Source organism: Zingiber officinale, chromosome 7B, assembly GCF_018446385.1.
Source record: "Zingiber officinale cultivar Zhangliang chromosome 7B, Zo_v1.1, whole genome shotgun sequence".
Classification (NCBI taxonomy): Eukaryota; Viridiplantae; Streptophyta; class Magnoliopsida; order Zingiberales; family Zingiberaceae; genus Zingiber; species Zingiber officinale.
Window position 1 is genome coordinate 114,422,032 of NC_055999.1, and position 11,762 is coordinate 114,433,793.

At 31.7% G+C, this 11,762-nt stretch overlaps 1 pseudogene; it reads right to left on the minus strand.

Moving 5' to 3' along the window:
• Positions 1 to 2,974: 2,974 nt before the first annotated feature.
• On the minus strand, positions 2,975 to 11,510 carry LOC122007009 (annotated as a pseudogene).
• Between the last annotated feature and the right edge of the window lie 252 nt (positions 11,511 to 11,762).

The window sequence follows — 11,762 nt, forward strand, 5'->3', positions numbered from 1 at the left end:
AGTTTTCTGATTTAGCTCTTCCGTATTAGCCGTGGGACCGATTAGCAGACGAAGGACCGGCCCTAGGATGGTTAAGGAGGGGTCGGCGCATAGGGCCCCACCTCGGGTAGGACCCCACTTCTATTAGTAAAAAAAATGTTAGTATTTATTGAATACAAAATTAATTTAAAAAGATCTAATTATAAAATCTAAAATGATTGTAGATTTTTTTTATAAAAGTGTCAATAATAAAAGAAAGAAATACCTATGCGAGGGAGCTCGATCATATCTTATTTTCCTATTTCTTTCTAAATCCTAAATTCACTTTTGCTCTCTGTTTCATACTCAAATTCTTCGCTTTCGCCTACTTTGACAGTCACCGATAGGCATCTTCCGAGTTCCCACATTGTGATTTTCAGTGCCGTCGTCATTGCATCGTTGCGACATCACCGATGCCCATTTAGTGGGAATTTTCTTGTTCGGTCCTTGTTGATTTAGTTTGGTGCATGATTAAATAAAAATATTTCAAATTACTCAATTAGTTTGTTTGATCTCTTTTTATTATGACAAAATTCTTATTCTGTTAATAAAATTATTTTTATAGTATCGATTTTATTATTATTATTTATAAATATAAAGGGTATATTTTTTTGCATCGGACCCTTCAAAATTTAGGGCCGACCCTGAGCAAGGTGTTAGAGGCGAGCATTTCACCTTTTGCACAATGTACACTTGGGAGGGAAGTGATTTCAACTAATGAGAAGACTAAATCGTAGTTGAGGCTTCAGTTGATTGGAAGCTATTCTAGTTGATTGGTGAACTTAGTCAACTAAATAGTCAGCTTAAGTTGACCAACTAGCAAATAGAATATTTCTACTCATTGTTGAGTTGATTAAGTCGTCAATTAATTTGTGGTTAGTCAATTGATGATGAATTTCAATTGATCCATGTAATAGCAGCAAAGCCAAATGTAATCATTGATCTAATAATTTGCGTGCAACGGTCAAATGACATGAAGCTACATTGGATCACTCAATTGATAATAGAATTCAATCAACTTAGCTAGGCTTCGAAAGACTAGAAAAAGCAATAAGGAAGTCAATCGACTTATAGTGGATTCACTCGACTAATCGATAATAGAGCAATAAAATATAAGTGAAGCTTGAAGGCTAACAAATAAAAATTGTCTAAATTCATTGAGCTTGAATTCTCTGGTTCACTTTAGCCTTCATCATAAAATTCTTGCTATAAATGATATATTTTTTTTTGGAACGATACGGTAGTTAAAATATGATGTACTGTCATATTAGATTTTGGGATCGAAACTCGTTGTGTCTGAGCATGTCTTCTTTCATATCTTAGCTAGTAGTAATCTATGATTTATCTCCTCCATGTTAACCTAAGGACAGATTGACGAGGGTGTTGAGGATGAGCGAATGTCTTTTACCACATTGTTATAAATGACACTTTGTGTTTATCCCCACAAAGCTTAGGGGTGCTCAATTAGCTAGAATAGGGTAAATTTATTACAATAGGACATAGATCAAATGTTAACATGGAAATGGACGGAAAAAAGACGTTTAAGATGAATATAATAATATTTTACTATAATTGTTATAAATGATACCTAGTGTATATAAAAATAATATTATAAATGGTCCTTTCAATTTTAGAAGTTATCTAAAAGGAGAAAGATTTAAGACTTTGAAAGTAACTCATTGATACGAGCCATATGCTATAGAGTAGAAATGATGATAGTTTTAAAGTGGGCATCGCATATTCAATTTAGTCTATTAATGGGAGGTGAACTATGTTATATGCTTGTGTAAGCAATTGATATGAATGGATTTCTTACCTTTTATTTTAATTTGATTTTTGTGTTCTTGCTAAGGCATTAGAGAGAGTAGAAAGATATTATTTCTAAGAATATTATTCACCGATTCTAGCTATTCAAACATTTATCATTTAATTTCATATTCAAGTTTATTTTTTATATTAAAACAAAAGTAAATGAATTCGTATACATTAGTTGTAGATTAGAGCGCATTGTTTATTAAAAATATTTTCTTTTAGCTTCAGATGTATTAATAAATAAATTTATTTATAAATTATTTTAGACATAAAAATAATACTTAAGCGATTTCAAATCTCAGCCCAAACAAAAAAAACTAAAAATAAAATTAAAACATTTTAAAAAATAGTTCTCTCTAAAAACTCAATCAAACTTAAAGACCTGCTTTTCCAAACAAGAGAACCTACCAAATTCACTCATATAAATTGTAGAACTTTTGAAAAATTAATTTCTTAATCTAAATTATATAATTTTACTAATTATATTCTAAAAAAAATATAAAAGGGAGGGGGGAAATGATTACTCCCTGATAACATAAGAGCAGTTACCATAGTTCATGAAGACTATACCATCTATAACGTTGAGATCAATGCAACTTTTGATCCTTCAGCATTTGGAGATGAGTGCATGGCAGAGGACGTCATGCACATAAAACTTGATGAAGAGAGAAAAAGTGTTATCATTATTATCTATTTAGAAGACTAATTTTGCATTGAGCAGTATAGGAGCTTTGCAATGACTCTGATGATCCTCAAGTAAAGAGGTTGACATTGAAGAAGGAAGGCCATGTTCATGAGCCACTCCAGCCACCATTAACACCCCTTCTTCAATTGCCTTCAATGCTGGTTCTTTGCTCTCACAGCTACAGAGCCATCAATCTTGCCACCAGTTCCAGTTAAATGCATCTCCTACCTCTTGTGCTTTTAGGCATGCCATTAAAAGATTTAACCGTTGCACCGCGATAAGGTATCAGAGAATTAATGTAGCATTTAAATGCAGGAAGAGACTGGAGCTTCGTGAAGAGACTATCTAGCATGAAAAGGATCTGTAGTGTTCACCCCCTGTTGATCTCACTGAGCTGGAAATTAAGACATTCTTGGGATACTTGTAGCACCAAATGTTACAAGTCATGTGTCCAATGTATTGATGAACAGTTTAAGTCGCTTGTGCATTTAAGAAGATAGTTATTGTTGTCAACAAATCTGGTGGGAATTAAAACTTGAACTAGTTAGCAGTAACAACAGTTGAAATAAAACAGTTTAACTGGTAACATGGACATGGACATGGACAGGTTTATGCACGCTTTGGAGGCACATACTGGACATTGTTATCAGCACAAATAGCCTGCATGAATGATAAAATATCAGACCAGAGTTGAAAGTAATGTGATATTTCCAAACATGCAACAAAATATGTAGGGATTCTTACAAATAACATAGAGTACCTGGTATTCTTCTGGAAGTTCTTCAGAGACGGCGAGTGTGTAGCAACCAGGAATAAACCTCCCTGCGGAGTTTATAAGGTTATAAGTTGGTTCATGAATGAGAAAAGCTTTCATGGTTTCATTTGCTTGACCATGTCAAAACATAGTAATTGTATGAGAAAATGCTGGAAAAGATGACATCCAACCTAAAAATTGTACCCTAGAAATTAGTCCCTTGGAAATAGTAAGAATTTTGGACTGCGCTTGAGTCTCTCTTTTACATATGGATTTCCTTTCAATGAAATACTCATTGAACAAGTAAATATGATTCCTTTTCAATTTTGATATGGAGCATATATGTTACTTTAAACTGCTTTAGGATCAGTATTGAGTTTTTTTTTTTTTTACAAGGTAAAAGAAAAGTTTACAATACTCCACCTTAGTTTGGAGACTTAACAATGAATCTATGATCTAATTTATTTTCTGTTTATTTTGTTATATGTAAATCAAAATGTTGACAGAGTAAGATAGAATGAATACAAAAAGTAAGATTAAAATATTAGTAGAGTAAGTCAGAATTAATAATTTTTCTCCAAAGAAGAAAACACTGTCAGATTGATAGCTTGGATGACAAACAAGTCGGCATCAACATAGACCAAAATCTCCCTTTTTACTTCCATTAAGTGACCAATGCTTATCTTGGTCTATCAATATCTTATCCATTGGAAACAGTCAAGGTCATTGACATTTTAAAATAATAGATGCATTATAATAACTCGCTCTATTATGAGAGATGAAAGGATAACCACATTTCAAGCTCCCAGATTCACAATATCATCGCCAGTCACTAATGAATCACAAATAGAAAAATAAAATAAAATCCCAAATAACTAAGAACAAAAAGAACCACGAGATTTTGGCCGTTTGTACATGTCTAATATTTATCCATCCATTTCCTATGCATACCTAAGCATAAGACGAATGCTTTGATGTTTCAATATAATCCATGTTAGGAGACATCAGAAGGATGAAAATAAAGGATTTAAGGAAAAATATCAAGTAGAACTAAGAACAAACCTAACACCGTGATTTTTCGGTAGATTCATTTATTGGATCATTTACCATTTGACAGAATAAGGCAATTTTATTATCCTTCCAAAGTTACCTGCACAGTTTTTGTCTAAGTTTTCACGTACCGTAATAAATATATATATATATATATATATATATGTATATTCAGATTATGATTACCTCAATATTTTTGACACTAGCATACCTCTGAGACTTAACATAGCTTATTTCAAAGCTTGCTCAAATTAGAAATAAATGGATGTGTAGGACTTGCAAATTGTTTACTTGCATTGGAGATCAAAGCTACAGACACATCCAGTATGTTGGATAAGCAATAAATGCTAGGATGGGTGTAATGTGGAAAAAAAAATCCAGCAGAGCATTAGCATCACCAATTATGATCGACAATTATCCTTTGAATAATATGTTACGGTTGCTCATCAACATAATTTTAATGCAGTGCCATATGATTGCTAAGAGAAATTTAATTACAAACCTGACAGAAACCAGGTCTGCAATTTAATGATAACAAAAGAATAAATGAGCGGAAACTTGACTGATGAAAATGAGTTCAAAAAAGTATAAAACGTTTGCATCATGAAACTACTTATAAAATCATAAACATATTTGTGAAATTAACTTGTGCATAAGTTCTCCTTAGTGTAACAGTGACACTTGAAACTCACCTATTCTTAACCATCTAGCAGCCCAACTTCTACTGGGATCCATCATTGATATAATCCTGCAGTGATATGAACCATTTATTACAGTTGGAGTTAAAATTAACACAAGATCAAACATCAGTTTAGCTTATACAACAAGATCAATCCAAATAAACATGTAAACATAACTACATAAAATCCATGTAGAAATACAACAAAATCCATTGCAATTATACACAAATGAAGGATTGAACACATCAGTGTAGTTTAAAAAACGTGGTTTGTCCTAGTCAACTTTTTAACAGGAAAACCTCAAGATACAAGATCAAAAATACAAAGCGTCAAAATAGCCATGTAGGTAGAGATCTTAATAACTCAATTTGACAATTGTCATTAAAGTTAACTACAAAAGCCAACATAGCGCGTTAAGCTTGCAAAGAAAATTCATGATTCTTTCTGTTAAGATTTTTCAAGGAAATCAAACTTTTAGACAATCTAAGACCAAAACTAGATTGTCGGAGGATCATTTTAAATTTGAAAAACTCAGTATGAATGACCATATTTATTTAGAAGTATATTCAATCCATTTTCCAAATTTACCTTTTTCATTCTACTGTTTTCCCACTCTAGTAGTCATCTCTATGAATGTCAATTTGTAAGATACCACAATATCCCATGCCAGCAAGTAGCATTATTGATAACCAGAATTAGATCATCATTATAGTTCAACATCCCGCTAAGAAATAGTACTAACTAAAATCAGAGATGGGTCATCCAGTTGGAAATGATAGATTTGCTGAGTAATTTAAAAAAGCTAAAGAAAGAGGTGGAGATCAACGTAGATCAATACAACAAGCCAACATCATAAGAAGGTGAAAACATGGTTTCATTCAGGACAAAAAAAACAAAACGGCACCATGTTTACAGCATCAAAGAAAGAAGAGTCTTTTACTAGTATCTAATTTAAAATTTTTAAGGAGAATTGAAAATAAAACTGATACTCTAAAAATTATTTTAAAACAAAAAATGATAACAAATAATTATGAGAAAAAGGGATGGTGGCATATAAAAACTTAGCTTCAAACAAATGTGTAGGAGCCGTGAATTAGCACAAGTATTCTTCAGTGCATAAACCAACATTTTATATTTCATTTGAAAATTTTAGAAGATGAAGATATAGAAGGATGACACGTGAACTTTAATGCATAGAATAATTCAAAGATTTCCTATACACACTCTCAGTCTACCATTTTATAAGTGAATGGAAGAGCACAAGTCATGCAATATAGATGGCAGAAGGTTGTGAGAATGTGTCATTAATTCTCATATATTCCAATTAAATTATTCAAAGGGTAGGTTACCAATGACTTGAAACTGATCCAGATAAAGAATATATACCAAATGCATTGTCCAGGACCATACTGACATATAAGCAATTTTGTTTTTTTTAATAATATTTTCTCTCAAGGTATGCCTAACCATCATGCTCTTCAAGTGATGTATCTGCAGAAACTGGCATCTAAGCTCAAACTTTGGTGTTCCATAACTTAATGTGTGTACATGCTCACGATGGTAGAAACTTCCTCCTATACACTCAAGAAAAGCAGCAAATCCCTCGAGCAGAGGAATTGGATGTCATCGGTGAACAAAACCCTAAAGAGGGGAGACAAAGGATGACACATAGAGTTGTTCAGACCCTACATCTACCCCCCTGTTTATCTTATACAAGAGGGAAAAAGGGAGGAAAGATAGAGAGAAATGGTGTTGGTCACATATATGCAAGGAATTAGAAAAACAAGACTGCATAGAGTAACTTTGTGTTAGAAACAAGGGGGTAAAGGGAACATGACAACACTATGGAGCAATAAGGAAGTCAACACAGTATAATATTAATGAACATGCTTGTTAATTCATTTATTAATCTAAATAAATACAAAAAAAAAAACAGGCATCATATCTAATGTTGGCACATAAAATCTGTAAAACAATTAGCCATTATTCTTAATTTCCTACATTTACTAATTATAGATATATAGAGTAATTTAATGGGCATTATTATAATTCATACACATGCAATGTGGTAGTTACATCTCATGCCTTAAATAAAGGAGAGGTAATGAGAGAAACACTAATATGAGCTTATCATTCATTATAAAGATGAAGATACCATTATTTTCTATCCCTCTTCTTATGGTTAGGAAGAGGAATACCGTAAGAGCATCATCCTTGGAGCAAGCTTAGTCACCCAATATAGGTTAGTGCACCTCAAGCATAGTATCAGTACAAGAAAAATGTGGATGACTCATACGATCAAGTGGTGAAAGTTAATGATGGAAAGCAAAGTATTTTTATACAACATGAGATAAGATGGCATCAAATTTAAAAATGATGGCTAAGAGTGTACTCAATGAGTCAAAAGAGCGGACACCACCAAATAAAGATCTTAGTGGTGCAATGAAGAAATACAAGAGAAAGTGGTGGAAAACAAATAACCTATAAGTTACTGTATACTTATAAGAACGAAAAAACCTTTTCAAGAAATAAGCAATAACTAAGAAAGAGTCTAAAAAAGCAATGAGTGAAGCCAAGAATGAATCTATCAAATGCGTATATCGATAGCTTAATACAAAAGAAGGAAAAAAAGACATCTCGAATAGTTAAAGTGAGAGAGAGGAAAATAAGGTATTTTATCCAAATAATAATCATTAAGATGAGTCCAATAGAGTATTAGTGAAGGATGATGAAATAAAGAAGTAATGGGATATATATTTTTATCAACTTTTTAATAATAATTTAGGTGACCAACTTAGCTTGAAAATTTTAAGTTAGAGAAAAAAAATAAATTTTGTCAAAGAATTCAAATTTTAAAGTAGAATGGTTGTTAAATTGACGTAAAACAAAAAAGTGGTTAGACTGGATGATATTTCAATAGAGATACAATAGTACTAGTGAAACAGGGTATTTAGTGACTTAGTAAGTTATTCATTCTGATATTGAAAACGGACTGATAAATGGAGGGTAAGTACTTTAGTCCCCTGTATAAGAAAAACAAGACAAACAAAATTGTGTAAATTACAAGGCATTATACTAATGAGTTATACAATGGAACTTTAATAAAGAATAATAGAAAAATTATTTAAAAAGGAGAGCAAGGTGATCGGAAATCAATTTGAAGTCATGCTTGAAAGGTCAATGATAGAAACTATACTTAGACAACTAATTGAAAAGTATCCGGAAAAGAAGCAAGACTTGCACATAATATTCATTAACCTAAAAAATTTTATAATATAGTTCTAAGGGAAATTATGTAGAGAGTTTTAGAAGAGAAAGTTATTAGTGTAGTGTATATTGAAAAATTAAGGCTATATATAAGGATATAATGATAAAAATGAAGATTCCAAGAAGATTAACAAAAGCAATTCCTAAAAAAGATAGGGTTACATCAAGAATTAACTAAATCCATATCTTTTTACAATAGTTATGCATGAACTCACTAGACACATCCAAAACATGTATCATAGTGTATGTTTTTGCAGACAAGGGTTGAAATTTCGACCCGTGTCGAGGTTTCGATCCCAGACCGGAATGATATAGTTTCGGTATTGTATTGTGTCGTGTCGTGCCCATATAGTTTCGGTATTTTTAAATTTTATATAGTAATTATTAGATAAATATGTTTATTGTGTATAATTTTAAAATAAATTATATATCGATTTTATATAAGTTCTTTGAACAACCTAATATGGTTAGAAAAAATAATTAAATATAATTTTTTTTAAAGATGTATTAATTACTCAAATTAAAATTGATACATCATAATTATATAAATTAATTGTTTATTCATTTAATTAATTATTAGTTTAAATCTTATATATTTAAAATAGTAAAAAAAATCAAAATATTAATTAAACAGTAAAAAAGAATATAAAATAATAAAAAAATATCAAAATATAAATATGTTTGATTAGAATTTTTTATAATATCAATTAATATTTTTTAAAAAAATTTAAATATAATTTTTGTATATTTTATAGGGATAATTTAATTAGGGTTCATAAAAGCTTATTTAAAATATCATATCTCTAGTTGGGAATTGTTTAAATTAATTAAATCTTTTTTCTTTTGTAACGTACGTAGCACAGCGATCCCGCGATCCCGATGCCCCACGAGCGACACTCGACACTTCCAGTGGCGCGGAGGCGTCGATTGCAAGCGGATGGCGAACGAGAAATTTGTTCACGTGTTGTGCCGATTTCACTTCCTCACCGAAACAGTAAATTCCGACGGTTTCGGGCAGCACGGCTCGGCACTTCAAACCCTGTTTGTAGATAATATTATTTTGATGAATGGGATACATGAAAGAGAAAATATTAAGCTTGAATCTCGACCAGAAACACTAGAAATAAAAGCTTTTAAACTTAATAAAGACAGAATACATAAAATTTCAGTTCAATAGTATTAAAGATAATGAGATAATTATTAAGATAGAAAATGACAAATTACCTATAAAGGAGAATTTTAAATATCTAGAATCATTTTTACAAAAGAATGGAGAGGTTGATAGAGATGTTTTATATAGGATACAAGTAGGATGATTGAAATGGAGGAGAACGTTAAGTGTCATTTGTAATTATAAGGTATTTCTAAAGTTTAAAGAGAAGTTTTACAAAAAGACAGTTAAACTTGTTACGTTATATGGACTTGAAAGTTGGGTTATGAATCAAGTACACATAGAAGATGAGTGTCATAGGTATAAGGATATTAACGTGGATATATGGATATACAAGAATGGATAGGATAAGTAATAAGAATATTAAAGAAAAAGTCGATGTTCGGAGAAAACACAGAAAGACACGTTTAAAATGGTATGAATATATACTTAAGCGGCCAATAAATGCCCTAGTTAGGAGATGCGAGAAAATGATAAATATGCACATTAATCAAGGAAAAGGAAAACCAAAGAAATAATAAAATAAAAAATGTTTCATTTAAATATAGATGAGGATATATTAGAGGATTGTGCCCAATGGCATAGAAGGATCTATATAATTGACTCCACTTAATGGGAATAAAGGCTTGTTGTAGTTATTGTTGTTGTCAGTTAACACAAACAAAATATGGGCCATATACGCCCCTTGATGTCACCTAGATATGCATTATGGATTGCATTAACTACATCCAACCAATAAATTTTTTGAAAAAAAACTTTGATTACTAAATATTTTTTATTCATGAACAGTGTCATTATGTTTAATTAGAGTGACAACTATATATATAAATGCATTGGGCATGAAGTTCTTATTGATACAGGTTTCATATTTAATGGATATATTACTTAACAAGAAGAAACTAGTCATACTATCATTTAAAGTACTTTTGAAGTGAGTGACTACAATGTTCTCCTTAGACACAGAAAATTACTATAAGATTATGGTACCACCTTCTATACCCTATGGATCAAGAAAGAAATATGTAAAAAAAGATAAATAAATGAAGATAAAGGACATTAGAATGTTTAGATTGGTATGTAAATCGAGAATAAATAGGTATAGCTCCATGATAAAATACAAGAAAATTAGTTGAGATGATATGAACACATTCAAAGATGACCAATAAATTGTTTAGTTTACAAATTTGAATAGAATGTAATAGGTAATGTATAAGCGACAATGGGTTGATGTAACACATATGATTCATTTGGCACTCTTGCATTTTTATTTTTTTTAGTTGACATCAAGTTATCCAGCTTTTTGAACAGACTAATCTTATGGGTGACTGGCTCGGCCCTACGGAAGTTTTCCACGAACCACCAGGTAATTTAACCTAAAAGCGCTCAGATGGGCAGCGTTTTTAAGCCCGTTTCTCACTGGCATTTGTCACTCTTTCATAAAGCATAATGGAGTGGAAATTTCATATATTCAACTCCAAATAATTAGGGAAAACACGATCTGATGATGACGATTATATACACATACAGTATTAGTGGAATTTAAGGTGTTGTTCAGCAAACATCACGTGTAAATATTAGCAGGATAAAACAATATGCAAGAATGATAGGAAAGCGTATGACTCACCCCGTGAAGTTGGGAGTCGTACAGTTGACAACGTTGTCATGCTCCTTCTCCATCTCCAAAAAGGGGCAATTCTCACAGCCGGATTCCCTGAACTGAATCAAAAGTAAATGAATCAAACTTCCGTACAATAGAATCCAAAAGATATAAAAACATTGGTTAGGCAAGCATAAAGGGTTTGGGCACGAGAAGGAACCCTAAATAATACCTGATCGTAGGTCTTGACGAGGCGGCAACGGAGGCAGGCTCTGAGCTCCTGGCCGAAGCTGGTCGGAATCTGGGCGAAGCTGGGTGGCCTATCATCCTCCTCCTCTCGGAAGTAATCGCTTCGCTTCCCGCTCCCCATGGCCGCCGCCTCCGCCCTCACGCATGTACAGTCTCCGAGACCGAGAGTGCCTGACCTTATGGGAAAAAATTGGTTTCAGCCCCCAGAACTTTCGAAATGACCTTTACACATCCATCGGCCATTGCGATCGAAGTGCGAAATTTTCATTACATCTCTATGAGATTCCGTTAAAGTCGGCCTGACGTTACTAAATTTATTAAAATCAAATTAATAAAAAATAATAATTAATTTATAATTATATTTAATAATTTGTTTTTTAAAAAATAAAAATATTAATAAAATTAATAAAAAATTAGTCAGTTTAATATAAAATTAAAAATCTTAATATTTATTAAAAAAATTATTATTAAAAAAATTA